This window comes from Capra hircus, chromosome 10 (assembly GCF_001704415.2).
Source record: "Capra hircus breed San Clemente chromosome 10, ASM170441v1, whole genome shotgun sequence".
Taxonomy (NCBI): domain Eukaryota; kingdom Metazoa; phylum Chordata; class Mammalia; order Artiodactyla; family Bovidae; genus Capra; species Capra hircus.
The window spans coordinates 92,736,124-92,756,990 of NC_030817.1; the positions used below are offsets into that span (position 1 = coordinate 92,736,124).

The 20,867-nt window shown below is 44.2% G+C and overlaps 1 protein-coding gene across 2 annotated transcripts in view; it reads right to left on the reverse strand.

Moving 5' to 3' along the window:
• Positions 1–20,867, reverse strand: part of PDE8B (phosphodiesterase 8B) — a 258,404-nt gene that overhangs the window by 112,409 nt on the left and 125,128 nt on the right. The gene's annotated exons all lie outside the window — the stretch shown is intronic.

Below are 20,867 nucleotides of genomic sequence, written 5' to 3' on the forward strand. Positions count from 1 at the left end.
CAGCCTCACGAGGAAGCTGGCCAACGGTGCACTCCTAACAGTCCAATATTAACAGTGTGTCAAATACGCGTGTGCACACGCGAGTGCAGAGTCACCTACACACATACGTGTAGACACGTAGCAGGGTCACCAGTTCACACTCAGATGAGTTGGCTCTTCAGGAAAATAGAAAAGTCCTATTTTTAGCATTTGCTGATTCTATGATGTAAATACTTTTGCCTTGGCTGAAATCAAGCCAGTGACCTAGGTCCCTGAACATGCAACTGGGAGTACGCCTTTTCATTCCGAGAGAGTCTGTGAGAGAGACACTCTTTCAGACTTGGCTGATGTGCCCATTTCTATCATTGGCTTTTGTTGGAAAGTTCGGTGAGATACAGAATTCTGATTGGTAGACATTGCGCCTCAGGCTTTGAGGTTGAGAGAAATGAGATCATCTTTCTGGCTTTGAAGGTTAGGGAGACCAAAGACTCTGATGCTGGGAAAGATTGAGGGCAGGAGAAGGGGATGACAGAGGATGAGATGGTTGGATGGCATCACTGACTTGATGGAGATGAGTTTGAGCAAGCTCCGGGAGTTGGTAGGGACAGGGGAGCCCAGCGTGCTGCAGTCCATGGGGTCGCAAAGACTCGGACATGACTGAGCAACGGAACGACAACAGCAAAGATCGAAGAAGGATGGAAACAAGTGGGTCGTGGATGGGAAGGAGAGACCAGGGTTGGGAGAGGAAATTCCAGACACGGGAACACCGAAAGCGGGCACAGAAGCAAGAATGCAAAGATGCTTGTGGGGAAGACGACGCGGGTCTAGAGAAACTGGACTACAGCGTGTGATGGGGAAGACTACGTCGGGGTCAGATCCTTAGAAGGATTTTGGAAAGGAAATCCCTTTTGATTCTGTAGGCACCAACCACACAGCAGGCTTTGAGGGGAGAATTACCAGGATCAGATTTATGAACTGGGAGGAAAAAAGAAAAGTTTGGTTTTCCCACTTTCTGGATAGTCAAGAACAGAGATTTAGCAAACACGAAACAAAGACACTGCTCTGAGTAGGAAACAGTGTCAGCAGTGAAAACAAATGGGGAAAATGTACCACAATGATTAAGAAAAAAAAAGAAATTACCCCCAGTCCCCACACAGCTTGGACTCATTTCAAAGGAGAGGGAACTCCCAGGAAGAAAACCAGCTGGTGCAGGGCAAACAGACGAGAGAATGAGTCTGGGAAGAAATCAAGGCCGTTCACGTGGCCGGGCCGTCACCATAGCACACTCTCTGCCACGGGCATCCACAGTTCTCGGCAGCTTCAGGAATAGTGTGAAAGAACTTGGATTCTGATTTTAGAGTTCCCCTCCAACAAGGAGGAGGAGAGAATTCAGGCCAAATGGTTGACCTGGAAAGGCCTTCTTCCCACATCTGCTCCGCTGACGCCTGCTCAGGGGCCACTCACGTGCCCCCAACTCCCGGGAGGCCGTCGAGGCCCAGCTGCACCCCTGCAGGACTCAACACTCTCTGCTCAGCTCCTCCCGTGCTTCAGGGCACTAGTCTTACTACTGGTTAAAATATCTTTCTCCTGGGAAAGGTTGTGAGTGTCTTGAAGGACACAGACATTGTTTTTTTCCCACAGTTTTGTCCCCAGCATCTAGAAAGTGCTCAGTCAAGGCTGGTGCTCAATAAATAAGTGGCCCTGACCTAAACTGCCTAAGATCACACAGATTTGAAGTAACAGAGACAGGACTGAGACTCTACTTTTCCTGACTCCCAGTGCGCTGCTCTTTGATTGCGCTCCACATTGTAAAGCCTCAGTTCTGACTGCACTCCCCACATTTCTCCTATGGGTTTCTGGACTCTGTTCCAGTTTTGCAGATGGATCCAACACCTGGTGACTCCCTGCTCACACCCTAAGAGCCTGAGCTGCTGCTAACAGGGCTGCCACCAGGATGAAGAAGCAAAAGCAGAGTGTTGCGTGTCTGTCTGGGGCGGGTACCGATCTTCCCACACCTTCTGTCTTCCAAAACGAGCTCAGAGCCTGAATCCTCCCCACTTCAACAACTCCTTGGGAATGCCATCCTCCCCGCCACCTGCAGGACTGAGTCTTCATGCACAGGTGAACACACACACATAGCTCAGGGCCAAACCAACTTCATTTCTCATAAAGGGGGCTTCATTGTAAAGATCATTTTTACTTTTCAATGCCCTTAATCGACTCTGCCCGCTGCCCTGTTGGCTCTAATTTTAAAACAGTATTTACATCTCTAAAGGGGTCCTCTTTATTTATTTTTGTGGGCTCCAAAATCACTGCAGGTGGTGACTACAGACATGAAATTAAAAGACGCTTGCTCCTTGGAAGAAAAGTTATGACCAACCTAGACAGCACATTAAAAAGCAGAGACATTACTTTGCCAATGAAAGTCCATCTAGTCAAAGCTATGGTTTTTCCAGTAGTCATGTATGAACGTGAGAGCTGGACTATAAAGAAAGCTGAGTGCCAAAGAATTGATGCTTTTGAACTGTAGTGTTGGAGAAGACTCTTGAGAGTCCCTTGGACTGCAAAGAGATCCAACTAGTCCATCCTAAAGGAAGTCAATCCTGAATATTCACTGGAAGGACTGATGCTGAAGCTGAAGCTCCAATACTTTGGCCACCTGATGTGAAGAGCTGACTCATTGGAAAAGACCCTGATGCTGGGAAAGACTGAAGGCAGGAGGAGAAGGGGACAACAGAGGATGAGATAGTTGGATGACATCACCTACACGATGGACATGAGTTTGAGAAAATTCAGGGAGCTGGCGATGGACAGGGAGGCCTGGCGTGCTGCAGTCCATGGGGTCGCAAAGAGTCTAATATAGCTGAGCGACTGAACTGAACTGAACTAAAAGGGAAGCCCTGTCTTCACTCCATTCCCAGGCCGAACGTCTTTCTTTACTCCTCTGACCCATGGGAAGCCAAAGGTTGTATTTGACTCGTGCCTTTTAAATGAACCGAGGCCTGCCCTCTGGCTTCTGGTCAGAAAGGCACCAGCACTGCAGGGTCCACAGGCCCAGCCCTGCCCCAGCCTAGGAACCCCTGGCTTGTCCTACCTCCCTTCCCTGGCCCACTGTCCTCCAAACATCTAGAATGCTTCTTTGCTCCTTCTGTCTCTTTTCAGCCACAGGCCCGGATGATCAGCCTGACCTCACACCGACCTCCAGCCTTCACTGTGCTTTGATTCGAGCCACGTTCCACTGCCTTGTGGACCTTTCTGAGTCCAGTAGGTGGTCTCAGTCCTCCCTTGCGCTTTCTGCCTCCAATTCTCTGACCTGAAGTTCTCAACCTGGACTTCCTAGTAGAAGTATCTGAAGAACTTTTAAAATATATTAGTGCCTGGGTCCTACTTCAAACCAAGAGACTTAGCATCTCCCCATGCATGGATGGGGCCCGTGCATTAATCTCAATGGCAACCAGATTTGAGAACCACTAGTCTATTCTTCCAAGCAGACACATCTGTTGTTAACTTCAGACGCTCTTACATATTCATTATGCAACAGATATCAACGGAGTACTTAGCTGGCAGAAGGCACCAAAGTCTGCCTGGACTCAGCCATCATGCTTGAACCCAGACACCCACAGGGTTTTTTCCAGATAACCCACTCCAAAAATACAAGATGACCACTTAGGTAAGACGAAAATACAGTCCTTCACATTTGATGATTCTGCCACCCTAAGAGTACCCCGGACATTCCTGGTGGCTCCGTGGCAAACAAGCCACCTGCCAAGCAGCAGATGCGGGTTCGATCCCTGGGTCAGGAAGATTCCCTGGAGAAGGAACTGGCAGAGCACTACAGTATTCTTGCCTGGGAAATCCCACGGACAGGGGATCCTGGTGGGCTACAGTCCACAGGGCTGTAAACGGTCGGACACGACTTAGTGACTAAACACCAACAGGATCCCTAAATTAGAATCAAAATTTAAAAAATGTCATAGTCTTTTTTTGTTACACACACACATTATATATATGGAAGATTACTCATAGTCATGAGAGACTCACAGTCAGTGACAGATCTACCAACTTTGTACTTTATGCTCTGCTGTTTGGAATATTAATTTGGCAGTGTAAGGTTTTATCACAAAAATACAGACATACAAATGTCTACTATCAAAATATACAGCCATAAAAGAAAAGATCCATCTGGCTTTAAAATTTACTATTCACCAAAAGTAAAAGCAAAAAACTTTAATAAAACAGAAAAAAAGATAGGTGCTAGTTTGAGAAGTCGCTTCAGTTGTGTCCGACTCTGTGCGACCCCATGGACTGAAGCCCACCGGGCTCCTCTGTCCCTGGGGTTCTCCAGGCAAGAACACTGCAGTGGGTTGCCATTTCCTTCCCCAATGCAGGAAAGTGAAAAGTGAAAGTGAAGTCGCTCAGTCGTGCCCAACTCGTAGTGACCCCATGGACTGCAGCCCACCAGGCTCCTCCGTCCATGGGGTCGCACAGAGTCGGACACGACTGAAGCGACTTAGCAGCAGCAGCAATTTGAGAAATGACATCTACAATATAGGAAACCAACAAGTATTAGTAACTGGAACATAACAAAATCCTTAAAAACAATAAAAACACAAACAGAAAGAAAGCTGGGCAAAAGATTTGAAACAGAAAGGCGCAAAACAGGAAATACAAGTATGAAGAGACACTCAACATTTAGTAATTAGGAAAACAAAAATTTCAAACTACAATGAGATAACCATGTCACAATCAGCTGTTGTTTTGATCAACAGAACAGTAGATTTAAGAAGTCAAACACTGTCGAGCAATGGCAAGAAGGAGACCCACAGGAGCTCAAACATTGTTGCCGGGAGAGTAAAACGGTTCAGCCACTCTGAAAAACATTCTGGAGATTTCTAGTAAAGGTGAAGCTAACACGTGACCTATCACCCACCTACTACATGAATGGATCTCTAGGCTCGCTGAAGGACACCTGCAAGAACATTTGGAGCAGATTTAGAACCAGTTTTTGGAAACAGCCTAATCCACATTCATTAACATCCATCACCAAAAAACTTCTGTTGAGAAATATTCATACACTGGAAATTATATGACAGTGAAAATGAAACAGCTAAAGCTACCCATTCAAAATGAAGGGATCTCACAAATACCAAGTAAAAAAATGTCGTAGAAGAATACAGACCACAGAATCCTGCTTAAGGTTTTAAAATATTTAAAACAATACTGAGTATAAGCTTACGAGTGTAACAGGACAAAGAAATGGCTCTAAATTCCCAGCTGAAAAGTGGCGCTGCTAGTGAAGAAGAGGTATATTCAGGGACTTCAAGTATTATTGATCATTCATTTTTTTTTTAAGCAGTGAATATTGAGTACATAGGTGTTTACTGAATTATACTTTCTGGTTCGTTGCTATCTTAAATACCAAAAAATAAATTTAAAATACATTTAATTTTATGGGAAAAGCCTGTTTTGGGGTTAATTGAGCAAGTAGTCACTATGCAAATAAGAACACATATACTTTTTCCCCCTAGTAAAGTCTTTATTTGGGAAAATTAGATGCTGTATTTAAAATTCCTCAGAATATGGATAGAGTTTTCCTGAAACTTGGTAAAATGCAATGCTAGGAAATGGGTCTGGAACCCGGGGGACCTTGCTCAAGGTAAATAACTGCTCCGTGCCGCAGTAAGACAAGAGAGAACTGAGGGCCCTCTCGCGATGGACATCATCCCCTGTGACAGCCACAGCAATCTCGTTTCCTTTAAGCTAGAGAAGTGCAAGCTCCAGGCAGGTCTCTCAGCTCACCTGAGGGCCGGCTCTGAGACTAACGCCCATACCTGCCTTTTGTGGAGGGAAGGTTATGGTCTTAGTTACATGTTCAATTATATCTAGATGCAGTGATGGGCTCCCCAGCCCTGGGTCTTACGACTCCGCCACCCCCATCCCTGCCCTGTCCATTCTCCACTCTCCCTGTTCCGGACAAGGCTCCTCTTAAGAAGAATTGCTACTACACTCAGTGAGCCTTCGTGGCAAGGGGAGAGAGGAGGACATATCCCACCATGCCTGGAAAACACCGCAGTGACCAAGGACAGAACCACCCTCTGGCTAGCACTGGAACGGTGCTTCAGAGAAACTTAAAAATACAGGCAGAAGGCATCCCAAATGCCAAGAGATACAACCCATGGAAAATGTGGCCAGCATAGTCTGATGGAGAAACCACTGCACTCCCCAGAAATACCAGATGAAAGAGAGAAATTAGTTAAACAATGGAGTCATTTGATCTACAGCCATCAGAACTCAGTTTGAAACAGACTATGCATTAAAAGCTGGGTGGGGCGTGTAGAGAAAGGTCTAGAATACAATTCATGAAATGGTGAGGACTGGAAGGAGCTAGTATAGCACAATGAAGCCTTAGAGAGAATTGGACTTAGAGGGAAAAAATCCTAATTACACTTCAATACCACGTTTACATCAAAAGGCTTTGCATCATACAGGCCGTGCAAGAATCAAGGCACCGGACTTTTTATTAAGCTAGCAATTCAGCTGCAGCGTCCCAGGCCCAGCCTGTGTGTCAACATAACACCATTCCCAGATTCCAAAGGTCAAATTCAGGGCCTGACTCAGAGAACAGAGGAATTTTAAGGCAACCACAAAACGTGACATCTCTCAACCAACTTCCTTCCTTTTATTAGAGATACTACTGATAATAGAAATAGCCAGATGACTTCAAGCATTTAAAATCACGTGTGTAACAGAGGACGAGCAGAGACCGTTGATCTCTGATTGTTCAGAAAGCAATCACTCGGACTGTGGAAAAACCCAAGCCTTTCTGAGGCCCTTCCATCCTGCTATATGCCTTCTCCTTAACATTAAATGAAGGTGGGGGAAACTGGGGAGGGACGGAATTCAAATCAGTCAGTTCTGCTACGTGGTCAGCAGTTCTGGTAAATAGATTTGATGGCAAGAAAACAGAAACCATCTGCTAAATATGCATTTCAGAGATATCCTGTGGATTTCAATTATGCAGGCCGCCTCTGTCCTCAGTTTCATCATTGAAAAGCTAGAACCACCTTAAAGAACCAGGAGCCTCCCTGCTGGGCTCCAGAAGACTCTCACACTAGGCCCCCCAGGGCCCATGAAACAAAACTGGATTTTCAGCCACCTCTGGCACCACACCAGAACTAAATCATGCCCATTCTCCTGACTGGTGTGTCGGGGCCCCTCATGCTGGATGAACCATCCCAGTCAGACCCTCAGTCCATGGCCTGCACGGTTGTTGGGGGTGATGGATCTGCATGGAGTGCTGCTGCTGCTGCTGCTAAGTCGCTTCAGTCGTGTCCGACTCTGTGCGACCCCATAGACGGCAGCCCACCAGGCTCCACCATCCCTGGGATTCAGGCAAGAACACTGGAGTGGGTGCCATTGCCTTCTCCGCATGGAGTGCTGACTCCCGTTTAAAAGCGTATCCCACATCAACAAATCCCGCTTAAAGGCAACAAACTCATGAGAAGCCGTCCACAAAATGTCCACTTTTGTTCAGAAAGAAATTTACTTTGTTGGCGAAAAACAATGATTTCCAAATAGTTATTCATCATATGCACAGTTCACATCCTAGGTAAAGCACTATACGATGAGAAACTCAACATTTTTAGGAGCTCAGCATATGGACAGTTGACCCCAAGTCCAGCAGAGCAAATCCTGAAAATGCCCCCAGCCTCCACCCCCAGCCCTTCGCTCCTCCCTTTAACTAATGAAGGTACACATGTCTAGGGCAGGGGCAGGTCCCTACGGGTCCACACTGGCTTCCATCAGAAGTCACGATGCCAACAGCCACAACCTTACTTCTTTTTAAAAAAGCAGTGCTTTTTAAGATTGAGAGAGGACAACAGGGGAACACTGTGAGGGTGGGGGAGACCTCTTTATGGGCATGTGGCTGAGCTGAGGAAGGGCGTCCAGGGCAGCACTCTCCTCCTCCTCCCAGAAACCCAGAGTGGGAAATGGGCAGAAAATGAATGTGTTCTCTGGGGGAGGAAAAACCAGAAAACTCCCAAGCACAGCAAAAGATAAGTCTCCAAAGACCATTTTCTACTCAACCAAAGTACATTTCTTTAAAAAGGTGGTCTGAACTCACAGCCTATCTTGGATTCCCACACATCTTCCTCTTGGCTGGAGACCAGGCTGAAGAACACACTCCTGTCTGACAGAGGAAAGGAAGCTCAAGGCCCCCCTCTTGTTCTTGCTCTGAAGCTCTGCCCACTTGCGCCTTCTGCCCTGGGGCTCTCACCTCTCGGTACTCATTAAGTACCTTCATCTGAGAGCACAGCACTAGGCAAACAATTCAATAATGGCGATAAGAAATAAGCCAGAGGTACCTGCGGGGTGCTATGGGAACTCAGGCAAGATGCATTAAGCTCCTGCTGGGAATTCAGGCAGAATTCCAGGAAATCACAGGGGAGCTCAGTGAAAAAGATGGCGTGAGGATGAGATGGGTGAAAACCTTGGAAGGGGCATTTCAGGCCTATGGAGGACCAAGAGGAATGGCAAAGAATGGACTTCCCATGGGCAACCACAGGCATCGTGGGTCTGTGGGAGGGGATGGTGAGTCTGACCAGGGTGGAAGGAGTCAGCTCACAGCCTTGCCATGGTGAGCAACTTGGACTTACAACCCCTTTGGGTAGCACTGTTGGATTAGTATTTAGCTGCTTCCCTGGTAGCTTAGATGGTAAAGAACCTGCCTGTAATGCAAGTGACCCAGGTTCGATCCCTGGGTTGGGGAGATCCCCTGGAGAAGGGAACGGCTACCCACTCCAGTACTTTTGCCTGGAGAATTCCATGGACAGAGAAGCCTGACGGGCTACAGTCCATGGGATCACAAAGACCTGGTGGACATGACTGAGCAATTAACATTAGTTTTTTTCTGGCTGAAGTGTGGATAGAGTAAGGGCATCAAGGCCAGAGGACCGGAAACCAGAAAGCAGCTGCTGCATTGATCTAGCCCTGTGGTTCTCAAAGTGTGGTTCCTGAACCACCAGCAGCAGCCTCACCTGGACTTACTAGAAATGGACCCCCTCAGGCCACTCCAGACCTGCTGAGTCAGAAACTCTGGGGGTGGGCCCAGCAATGTGTGAACTGACCGGCTCTCCAGGTGACTGTGATGCTCACTAAAGTCTGAGAATGACTCTTGCAGACAAGGGGGATGGGTGCCTGCACTAGGGGCAGGGTGGGGGACAGAAGGGGATGGATGCAAGGCTAAGACAGATTGTAAAATCAGCTGAGACATGTGTGTGTAAGGGAGGGTCAAGAGAGGAAGTTCAAGGACTTTGGTGTGAGTGACTGATTGGGGCTGTCAAGAATACAAGTCACCAAGCAGGCTTTGAGGGCTGATGAGTTCTGTGCTGGGTGTGGGGAGCTGGAGCTGTCTCTGGGCCATGCAGCTGGTCAGGCTGTGGTATACACGAGTAGGAATCTCAGAGGAGAGCTTCCACGTGACCACTCAGAGCAGGAGGCCAGAGACAGAACTCTGAGGACACCAGTATTAGAGGGCTGAGGAGACAGAGAAGCCCACAGCAGTGCCGAAGATGGACAAAGAGAAGCAGAAGGAAAACAAGCGGTTCTCGCAGAACCTCTGGTCCTTCCGCAGGGCATAGCGAAGCAGGTTTTGTTCTGCCCTGACACTGTGCTCTGCTAAGCCTCTTCAGTCGTGTCTGACTCTTTGCGAGCCTATGGACTGTAGCCCACCAGGCTCCTCTGTCCATGGGAATCTCTAGGCAAGAATACTGGAGTGGGTTGCCACGCCCTCCCCTCCAGGGGATCTTCCCGACCCAGAGATCGAACTCGCCTCTCTTGCGTCTCCTGCCCTGGTGGGCAGGTTCTTTACCACGAGTGTCACCTGGGAAGCATCCTTACTATTAGGGTATCTATTTACGTAACCCACCATCACCAATAAGATAAAATCAATACATGGTCATCTCAAGAGATGCCTAGACGGCATTTTGATCAAGTCCAATGTTCCTTTTTAAAGTTTCTTTTAACAGCCTCTCCAACATCCACTTCCACCCCCTCCTTCTTTCTTCCCAGGGGCACTGACTCCTGTTTGGGGAGCTAAGTAGTTCTTAAAAAAAAAAGTGGATTTATATGAATATGGTTAAGCATTTGGCTTCCTTGGCTATGGTGACTGGTTAGAGGTGGTCAAGTGACTTAGTCTGGTCCAATGAGTTCTATCATAGGATTTTGCTAGGAATGCTGAGAAAAGGCAGCTCTCTCTCTCTCTTCTCACTGCTTCACCCTCTGCCGCTCTCTGATGTTTAATTCTCCCTGGCTGGCAAAAGAAACATTTCTTCAACAACTGCTGACCACCCAAGATATTACAGTCACTGGGAAAAACAACTGCTCATCACCATGCAAGTTAATACATGGCTCAATTTGGATTTGAACTTGAACTCCTCGACTTCAGAACCTGTGCTCTCACATATCAGACTACCTGAGCGTCATCAAAGAAGACTGAAATAAATGGAATGATATATCCCTTCCCGGATGGGAAGTCACTATTAAAAAAGCGTCATCTCCCCTAAGCCAATCAATATATTAATTACTATAAATATCCTGGTGGTGGTTTAGCCGCTAAGTCATGTCCAGCTCTTGAGACCACATGCACTGTATAGCCCTCCAGGCTCCTCTGTCCAGAGGCTTCTCCAGGCAAGAACCCTGGAGTGGGTTGGCGTGCCCTCCTCTAAGGGATCTTCGCAACCCAGGGATTGAACGCGTGTCTCTTATGTCTCCTGCGTTGGCAGGTGGGTTCTTTGCCACTAGCGCCTTCCCGGGTGTGGGTACCTTAAATGGTTAGAACCCTGGAATGTATTTAAGACTCTTTAAATTGCTGTTCCCTTTCTTCCGCTTATATTTCTACCACAGCACAGGCATGCCTCATTTTACTGCACTTCACTTTCTGTGCTTCTCAGATACTGATTTGCTTCCCTCTTTTACAAACTGAAGGTTTGTGCCAACCCTGTGCATCGTCAGATAATGATTGCTACTTTTTTTTTTAGCAATAAAGTATTTTTGAATAAGTTATGTATTTTGTTTTTAAAGTCATAACTTAGCAGACTATAGTAATCCGGCACTGGGAAAGTGCACTGGGAAAGAAACAAATTCGAGTGACTCCCATTATTGCAGTATTTGCTTTATTGCAGTGATCTGGACAGGAATCCACAGTATCTCAGAGGTGTGCCTGTATTTATCATGTAATAATTTTGTCACCATCACCACAAACCGTTGGGGGCAAGAGGACCCTAGGAGACAAATGGCAACTCCATCCAACCAGTCAGAGAAACAGTAAATGATCAGTTGTAACAGGACACATCCAGCACCCAACACCCAAACCCATCTGCCACAACCAAGATTCACAGATATTTGGTGAGTGGGTGTTTAACTTAATACATCATTAAAAAGCTGAAAAAGCCCTTGGTAAATGGAAGATTACTCTGCTCCTTGGCACAAAATGCAGGCTGCTGGAGAGCAAAAGCTGCCAATGTTGATTCGGTTTTGAATGTAAAACCAAGCCTGGAATTCCTTTTCCCCACGTGTAACAAGGGGTAATAAGACATGTCCCTTGGGGAGGGCTGATGCTGGCTGTGCGTCATTCACGGATGTACCTCCAGGGCTTGGCACGTCGGGCAGTTGATAAATGATACATATTATTATGCTGATCTCTCATTCATTCTTTTGGAAAAACCCTTACTAATCCCCACAGTCAGCCAGAAACCAAACTTTTGTAATCTAACTTAATAAACTGGATCACCATAACATAAGCTCTTTCTTTATCTTGCATCAAAATGTAGTCCTACAATATCTGACATACTTACATGAAAACACAAATGTCAACTTCTGTATCAGGTAACGTTACCCCCTTTCTTCCCCCCAGGATCACAGAAAACCAAGGACTGCTTTACATTTTCACTTTCATTATTACAACCAAGTCTTCAAGGCATTGACCTCATGGTGAAGGATGATTTCCAACAATTTGGAAACTGGAATGCTTCCAAGGGGTCATCTTCTTTAGCCCTTTCATTTTATAGATCACCAAGTAAGGCCTAAGAGGGCGCTGCTATATTCAAGGTTGTACTCAAATAAGATGTCACAGTGGAATAAAATCAAAGTCTTCAAGTTGCCTGGCTAATGATACTTCCACTCTGCCCCCACTGTTTCACGGTAATCACCAAAATGCTCTCCCATCAAAAACAGAAGCACAGAACAGCACATTTGCAAGCCTTTTAAAGAGAAGATGGTGGAATACATTAACTTGTGGTTAACTTTATCTCCTGTTCCCTACCTCACAATTCTGCTTATAATTCAACATAAGACCGGTAAATATATACCATGTGCTCGAGAGAATGGCAGCTAAACCAGAAAAGTTAAAAGCCTTTGTTAGAAATTCTGAGATTGTGAGTTATTTTTAAATAAAGAGGCTAATCAAGAGTTTACAAACTCCTCAAATGCCTCATTTTATCATTTTCCTCTATATCTTATTCTCCAAAGCCTCCTTCAGAATCTAACATAATATATTTAGCCACAAAAGGAGACCAAACTAATTAAGCCGTCCCTGTAGCCCCTCTATTAGAAGGTGTGTCTTTCAGTGTGGACTTCCCTGTTAGTCAAAGACAAGATAAAAGTGGCAATGCGAGGGACTAAAGCAGTGAGGGAGAGGAGGAGGAAGGGGCAAGAGATCACTCTTGTATGTTGCTAACTCGTGTCCAACTTTTTGGCAACCTCATGGACTGTAGCCTACTGGGCCCCTCTGTCCATGGGACTTTCCAGGCAAGAATACTGAAGTGAGTTGCCATTTCCTTCTCTAGACTCTTGTATATGGTTAGGTAAATCAAGGACAACTTCCATAACCTAGAAGGATCTTCCTGGACCACTATGATGTCTTACTAAAGCAGAGACAGAGGTCTGGGTCCTTGAGTAATAATGAAAAATAATAGAAGGCATCAAGGTGCAGTAGGAGAAAACTGACTGAAGATCCAAGATCTATATTCTGTCCCAACTTATACATTAACAAGCTGTGTGATGATGGACAGACATACTATTATTCTGGGTAACCAGTTTTATGACATGACAGGTAAACGCATAGTTTCTAATGCCTATCCACAGACATACCCTGTTGATGATGGCTGAATATGTAGGCTGCTTGAAATCCCAGATTTCTTTGGTCATGTGTCTCCTATTTAAAAATATTTCAAGGACAATCTCACTTCCAGGGCCTGTATGTCCCCAAGCAACTTATTTTATCCTCTGTGAACCACAGTTTTTTTTTGAATCAACCCTTTTATAAGAATAACTAGAAAATTTGGGAAGAATATTTTTAAAAAAACATCCATTAGAAAGCATTAGTGTGATCACAAGGCAGTGAGACATTGTCAGGTCAAGATATGGGAGAGAAAGAAAGGTGAGAAGCAAGAACATGGCTTTTGGTGCCCACATCCTCTCAAGGCCATTGACAACTCAAAAGCAGCAGATGACAAGCTGAGCAGAGCTTCTATACATCTCGCAGAAGTGGAAGGACACAATTGGAAGCTTGGGGCCCACTAGGGAGTAAGGATCTTGGTAAACACCTTAGGTTTTCAGTTGAGCAGCAACCTATGACGTTTCAGTGAGCTACAACCTACAAAAATAGGATTGACCTGGAAACAGAATAGCCTTCATATGGAATGAAATCTTTCTTTGAATCATTTCTATCAGTGACTGAAGTATTATCATCTCTCCCTTGTCCAGCTGCAATCTAAAAGCAAAAGAATATTCTATCTGAAGGAATATGCCATCATCTGGAGTCTCAATTTTCCTCTAAAACTGCTCAAATATAATGTCCAACATACAATAAAAAATAACTGGGTTACAATGAAAATAAGGTTGACTAAAGGGAGACAATAATTAAGTATACACATAGAAAATCCAGATAATGGAGTTATCATACACAGACTTTAAGATAACCATGGTTAATATGTTCAAAGAATAAAGAGACAAGACGTAAAATTTTGGTACAGAACTAGAATGACATTCTAACATGTATACTATCATGTAAGAATTGAATCGCCAGTCTATGTCTGATGCAGGATACAGCATGCTTGGAGCTGGTGCATGGGGATGACCCAGAGAGGTGTTATGGGGAGGGAGGTGGGAGGGGGGTTCATGTTTGGGAACGCATGTAAGAATTAAAGATTTTAACATTTAAAAAAAAATTAAAAAAAATTAAAAAAAAATTGAAAAAAAAAAGAAATGGAAAACTTCATTTTTCATTAATGTACTAAAAATATAATAATTAAAAATAGTCACAAATGGGTGGGTTTATAAGACTATGAGACACAATGGAGAAAGAATTAAAATAAATGTCAGAAGACAAGATCCAGGTTAAGGCACAGAGAGACAAAAGGATGGAAACCTGTGTGGAGTATATGAACCATCTGATACACAGAGAAAAGGCGTCACGTATATGTAATTTCAATCCCAGCAGGGCTGGAAAGAGAATGGGGCAGAAATGATATTTGAAAAGGAAATGGCTGAGAATTTTTCAGTAGTGAAGAAGTGTATCAAATCACAAATTCAAGAAGCACTATGAACCCTAAGAAGAAAAAATACAAAGAAAATCACATGTACTCGCACTATAAAAGAATTGTTGAAAGCAAAATGCAAAGTGAAAATGTTTAAAAATAGCCAAAGGAAAAGACACATTGCTTTAGCAGAGCAATAGTCAAGACTGGCAGCAAACTTCTCAACAGAAATAATGCGAGGTAGAATACAATGAAATGATATCTTCAAAGTGCTGAAATAAAATACATGACAACCTATAATTCTACAAAAATAATAACAAAATAGATGTTTCAGACAAACAAAAACTGAGAGAATTTTTCAGTAGAGGAAATACTAATAGACCTTTAGTCATTCAAAGACAAATGATCTCAGATGGAAGCTCACAGATTGGAAAAAATAAAGAAAAGATAAATGTGTGAGTAAGTCCAAATCAATTTTGTGTTTAGATAACAATGACAACATCTTCTTGAATTTAAAAATATAGAGTGTTAAAATACATGACAACAGGAGAATAAAATGAGTAGGGAAATAGCAAGAGGATAGAACTCTGACAAAGAGCTGACCACCAATCTTGTCTAAGGGACCAGAAGATGGAGCTTGGGGCAATGAGTGTTGCTAGGCAGCAACAGGAGAATTTCAGCAAGAGGGAACCAGAAAAGGAGGATTCTAAACTCTTCCCAAAGCTCTGGCTGACTCTTGAACCACAGAAGAACAGGGAAAACTCCAAGGAGTCCAGCTAAAGATAAAAAAGCTTAATTGAGATTTGAGCTTCTATACACCTTAGAGGACAGAGTGTTTACACTCTGAGTCTAATCAAATTAAACTGCCTGCAAAAATAAACCAAAAAGTCAACATTCTTCAGACTAAAACAGAATTCAGAGTCTCCTCAACATATCATTCTCAATGTCCATGATATAAACAATGGCAACCCAGAGATAACCCAGATTTTGAAATTATCAGACAAGACTTTAAAGCTGCTATTATAATTATACTTAATGAGGTAAAGAAAAATATGCACATAACAAGTGAAAAGAGAAGATATCTCAGCCCAAAATAAAAAAGGAAAAAAAAGAACAAGTGAAAATATTAGAACTGAAAAATAGAATATGAGAAGTATTCACTGGATGGGATTAATATCAGAAGAGAGATTTCAGAAGAAAGTTCATGAACGTGAGAGTACATCAATAGAAGTTATCCAATCTGAATAAAAGAGAAAAAGGTTGAAAAAAAAAATAAACAGAGACCTAGGAATCTATGGGCAATATCAGAAAGGTCTAACATATTGAGGATTAGAGTTCCAGGTAGAGAAAAGAGAGAAAGAATGGGAGATTAAAATATTTAGAAAAAATACAATAAAATTTTCCAAATTTTCTGAAAGCCATATGTTTACAAGTTTAAGAAGTCAAAATCACAAATGAGCTAGAGATGAAGAAAGTTACTGTGTATAAACAATCTGCTGAAACCCTAAGAAAGTCGCCAGAGGAAAGCAACACGTTACACACAGTGGGACCATGACTCAGAAGCCTACTGCATTTTCATGAGCAACTGTGCACAGAGGAGCCACAACGTTAAAGGTAAGACATTCCTGGACAGAGGAAAATGAAGGCAATTCATTGCCCACAGACCTGCAGTCTAAGAAATGCTAACATAGCTATTTCAGGATTAAAGAAATGATAAGAGAAGGAAGCATGACTGCTGAGTGAATAGAGAGTATCAGATATAGTACACGTGAAAGGTTACTTCATCCGGGTTAACATAAAGAAGAAATATAAAAGATAAAATAGTGAGGGTTTTAAAAGAAAATGTAGGAGACTATCTTCATGACCTTGGGGTAGGGAAAGACTTCTTAGACTACATTAAACTTCTACTCATCAAAAGACATATTTTTTATTGCCCAAACTGGGATGATTCTTAGAAGGAAAGAGAACATAAGTAGTTATTACTCTGGAAGACTTGGAGAAGGGAACAGCTACCTACTCCAGGATTCTGGCCTGGAGAATTCCATGGACGTATAGTCCATGGGGTAGCAAAGAGTTGGACATGACTGAGCGACTTTCACTGGAAGACTAGGCATATACTGGGATAGTTAGGCACAAATTGGAAATATGGTGAACATTACTCATCCATTCACAGGTAAATGCCCAACAGGAATGTGCCCATAGGTGAATCAAAAGAAATGTACAAGAAAGCTCATGGTAGCATCATTTATAACAGTCGTAAACGGTAACATCCCAAATGTTCATTACCAACAGATTGAATAGTGGTATAATCATGCAATGGAATACTATGCAGCAATGAAAATGTCTTAAACACAGCAAAATACAACATGAATTCATCTCTGAAATATAATATTAAGCAAAAGAAAACAGACATAAAATAGCATATCCTTTTGATTTCATTTACATAAGGTTCAAAAATGAGCAACACTGCTGTATGATTTTATGTCAAAATAGTAAAAGAGAGTAATGATTAAGAAGGGTTTCTGGGGGTACTGGTTCTATTTCTTAACCTGTGTGATAGTTACAAAAATGTCGACTTTGTGATAATTTATCACACGGTATACTTAGGATTTTCAAACCCTGTTTGGATATTGTTCTTCAATTTAAAAGCTTATAAAAATGAAACCTAGACCTGAATGTAAAATGCAAAACTACAAAAGTCCTAGAAGATAAAATAGGTTAGATGACTTTTTGGATGGAACACCAAAGGCACAACCCATGAAAGGAGTAATTGATATGCTGGGCTTCAGTGAGATGAAAAACAATCTACTCTGCAAAAGACCGTATCAAGAGAATGAGAAGAGAAGCCTCGGAGAAAATATCTGCAAAAGACACGTTTGATATAGAACTGTTAATCAAAATATAAAAATAACTCTTAAAACTCAACAATATAAAAATAATCTGATTAAAAATGGGTGAAAGACTTTAGCAGATATCTCACCAAAGTAGATGGTGTCAAATAAGTCCATGACAATATGCTCCATATCATACGCCATTAGGAAATTGCTAATTAAAACAATGACATACATGCATCCATTAGAATGCTGAAGATATAAAATATGATCAACGTGAAATGCTGATCAGGCTGTGGAGGAACATGAACTGTCATTGCTGGTAAGAATGCAAAATGACATAGCCCCTGTGAAAGACAGTTTGGTGGTTTCTTACAAAGCTAACAAAACTTTTATAGCAATCATGGTTTTTACACTGACCTGAAGGAGTTGAAAGGGATTTCCCTGGTGGTTCAGTGGTAAAGAACCCCTGCCCCTGCAAGTGCAGGTTTGGTCCCTGGGTCAGGAAGACCCCCCTGAAGAAGGAAATGGCAGCCCACTCCAGTATTCTCGCCTGGGAGATCCCATGGACAGAGGAGCCTGGTGGGTTACAGTCCATGGGGTCACAAAGAGTCAGACACGACTTAGTGACTAACAAAGGAGCTGTACATTTACAGAAAAGTATGCACCTGAACCTTTAGAACAGCTTGGTTCATAACTGCCACAACTTGAAGGCAACCAAGATGTCCTTCAGTAGGTAAAGGCGTGAATAAACTGTGGCTCGCCTAAACAATGAAACATTATTCAGTGGCTTAAAAAAAAAAAAAAAGACATGAACTCTCAAGCCATGAGCATGCAAGGGAGAACCTTCAATGCATATCAGTATGCGAAGGGGGCCAATCTGAAAAGACTCCATACTGTATAGTCCCAACTTCAGGACTACGGAAAAGATAAAACAGCGGAGACAGGAAGAGCAGTGGTTACCAGGGGTCACCAGGAGAATGAGTAGGTAGAGAAGAGGCTTTTTAGGGCAACACGTGATATTATAATGGTGGATATATGGCATGATAGCTTGTCTAAATCCATTGAACGTACTCCACCAAGACTGAACCTTCATGTCAACTGTGGACTCTGGGTGACAATGACGTATCAATACAGGTTCATCAATGTTCAACAAACACACCACTCTGGAGGAGGAGGCTGATGGAGGCTGGCTGCGCATGTGTGGGGATTTGCAAGGGGTGGGGGGGGTTGGTATATGGAAACCCTCTGTACTTTCTACTTAGTTTTGCTGTGAATCTAAACTGCTCTAAAAATAAACTATTTAAAAACAAACTATTTCAGGACTTCCCTGGTGGTCCAGTGGTTGGGAGTCCACCTGTCAATGCAGTGGACACGGGTTCGATCCCTGTTGCAGGAAGATGCCGCAGGCTGAAGGGCAGCTAAGCCTGTACACCTAGGGCCTGTGCTCCACGAGAGGGGCCATCGCAGTGAGCAGCCGGCACACCCCATCTAGAGAGTAGCCCCTGCTGGCTGCAACCAGAGAACGCCTGCAGGAAGCAAGCGGCAACAGAGACCCAGGGCAGCCGAAAATGAATGAAGAAATCAGTGAAATTAACTCATGCTGAGGTTTGACAGAAAACAACAAAAATCTATAAAGCAATTATCCTTCATTGAAAAAATAAGTTAAAAAACAATAAACCACTTCAGTTCTTACATAACGTAGAAGATACACAAATAACTTGTATTCTCATCAATAATCTATCCACACTGATATGAAAACACTTAAATTCCATGGAATTTCATAAACTCCTAGTCTGGGAAAAGGCAGGGTTCACCTGCGGATTCCACCTGCAGGCCCAGCGTGGACAGCCCTGGGGCATGCCCCTCTCACAAAGGAGCCCTCACTGAGCACTTTCTAAGGTCGGCCTGCAGTTTAGGTCCTAATTCTTGTGATATATCCCTTTGCTTGGCATTTTATGGTTCCACTGGTTGGGGATTCAGGACAGGCTGACCCGGGAAGCCATCTGAGGGAGCTTGGCTCTCTGCCACATCTGGCTTCTGCCTCTGGCTACCAGGCAGGGTTCTCGATTTCTAAGTTTTCCTAAGTCGGCTGTACATTGCACCACCAGAGCTCAGAATGTGCTGTCAGGGAGGATGACTCACAGCCTAACAGCCTTTCCCAAAACCCCAGCTGCTGCGGTACCAGCGAGTGTTGCCAGCACCGCCTCCTAAATGGAAGCAGAAGGCCCCAGAGGGTCCCGGGGCTGCCAGAAGCCAAGGCAGGTTCCCAGGAGCACAGCATGGGAGAACGCCCTCCGATGCCCTCTCCTGTCTGACTTCCAGCCAGGAATGCTTAACAACACATCATGACAGGACCAGCGCTGGCGGATGGCCAACTTATTCCTGTCCAAACGCTGCCTGGAAGAGTAGGGGCTCTTCTCACAGTCACTCGCTTTGGTTCAGGAGCTCTTCTGGGAGAGAGTGGAAGTGTTCCTCCTGGCTTCTTGGGGAGGTGCATCCCACAGGCCAGATGGGAAAGGAAGGGAGCTGAACCAGGCTGGGGCACTCACTCTGGCCTGTGACTGATGCTTGGGGGTGGGAGGCGTGCTTGCAGGTCACCTCTGTGCTTGCAGGGGCTGCCTCTGTCCAGGGCAGCCTGGTGTGGAGGTGAGGCCTACAGCATGGGGCCAGACTGCCTGGGACTGCATGACGCCGGACACCTACCTGCCAGGGGCCTTGGCAACTATCTAATCTCCTGAACATGCCATTTCTTCATCTCCAAGTTGGAAGCCATAGTACCCCTTGGGTGATTTTGAGTATTAAATGGCTAACCTACAAAGTCTTTAGCAGAGTGTCTAAAATGCAAATCACTCAATAACTGTTAGCTGCCACACCAGTGCCCCCAGACTCTGACAACCTCAGACCCAACAAATGACTCCACCTGGCAGATGGCTGTGTGTGTGTGTGTGTGTGTGTGTGTGTGTCTGAGTGCACATAGCGGAAGCAACACCTACAGTGGGTCAGATGATAATGACCAGAATCCCCAAATCTGGAGATGGTAGGCGGAATACTGTCCTCCAAAGAGGTCCAGCTCTTCTTCCCCAAAACTTGTGTTACTTACACTGCAAAAGGGTCTTTGCAATTGTGACTGAGTTAAGGATATAGAGACGGGGAGATTATTTTGGATACCAGAACGGGCCATAATTGTAAATACAAATGTTTTTGTAGCAGGCAGATGTGACCATGGAAAAAGGCAATGTGGCATGAAAGCAGAGATTAATGTGGCCACAAGCTAAAGAATGCTGGTAGTCAACAGAAGCTGGAAAAGGCAAGACTGAACTCTCCCCTACAGCTTCACGAAGAAACCTGCTTTGTCAAGGCCTAGATTTTACTCCATAAGACTCATTTCAGACTTCTGGCTTCTAGCACACTAAAAGAATAAAAGTGAAAGTGTTAATCACTCAGATGTGTCTGACTTGGCAACCCTACACACTGTAGCCAGCCAGGCTCCTCTGTCCATGGGATTCTCCAAGCAAGA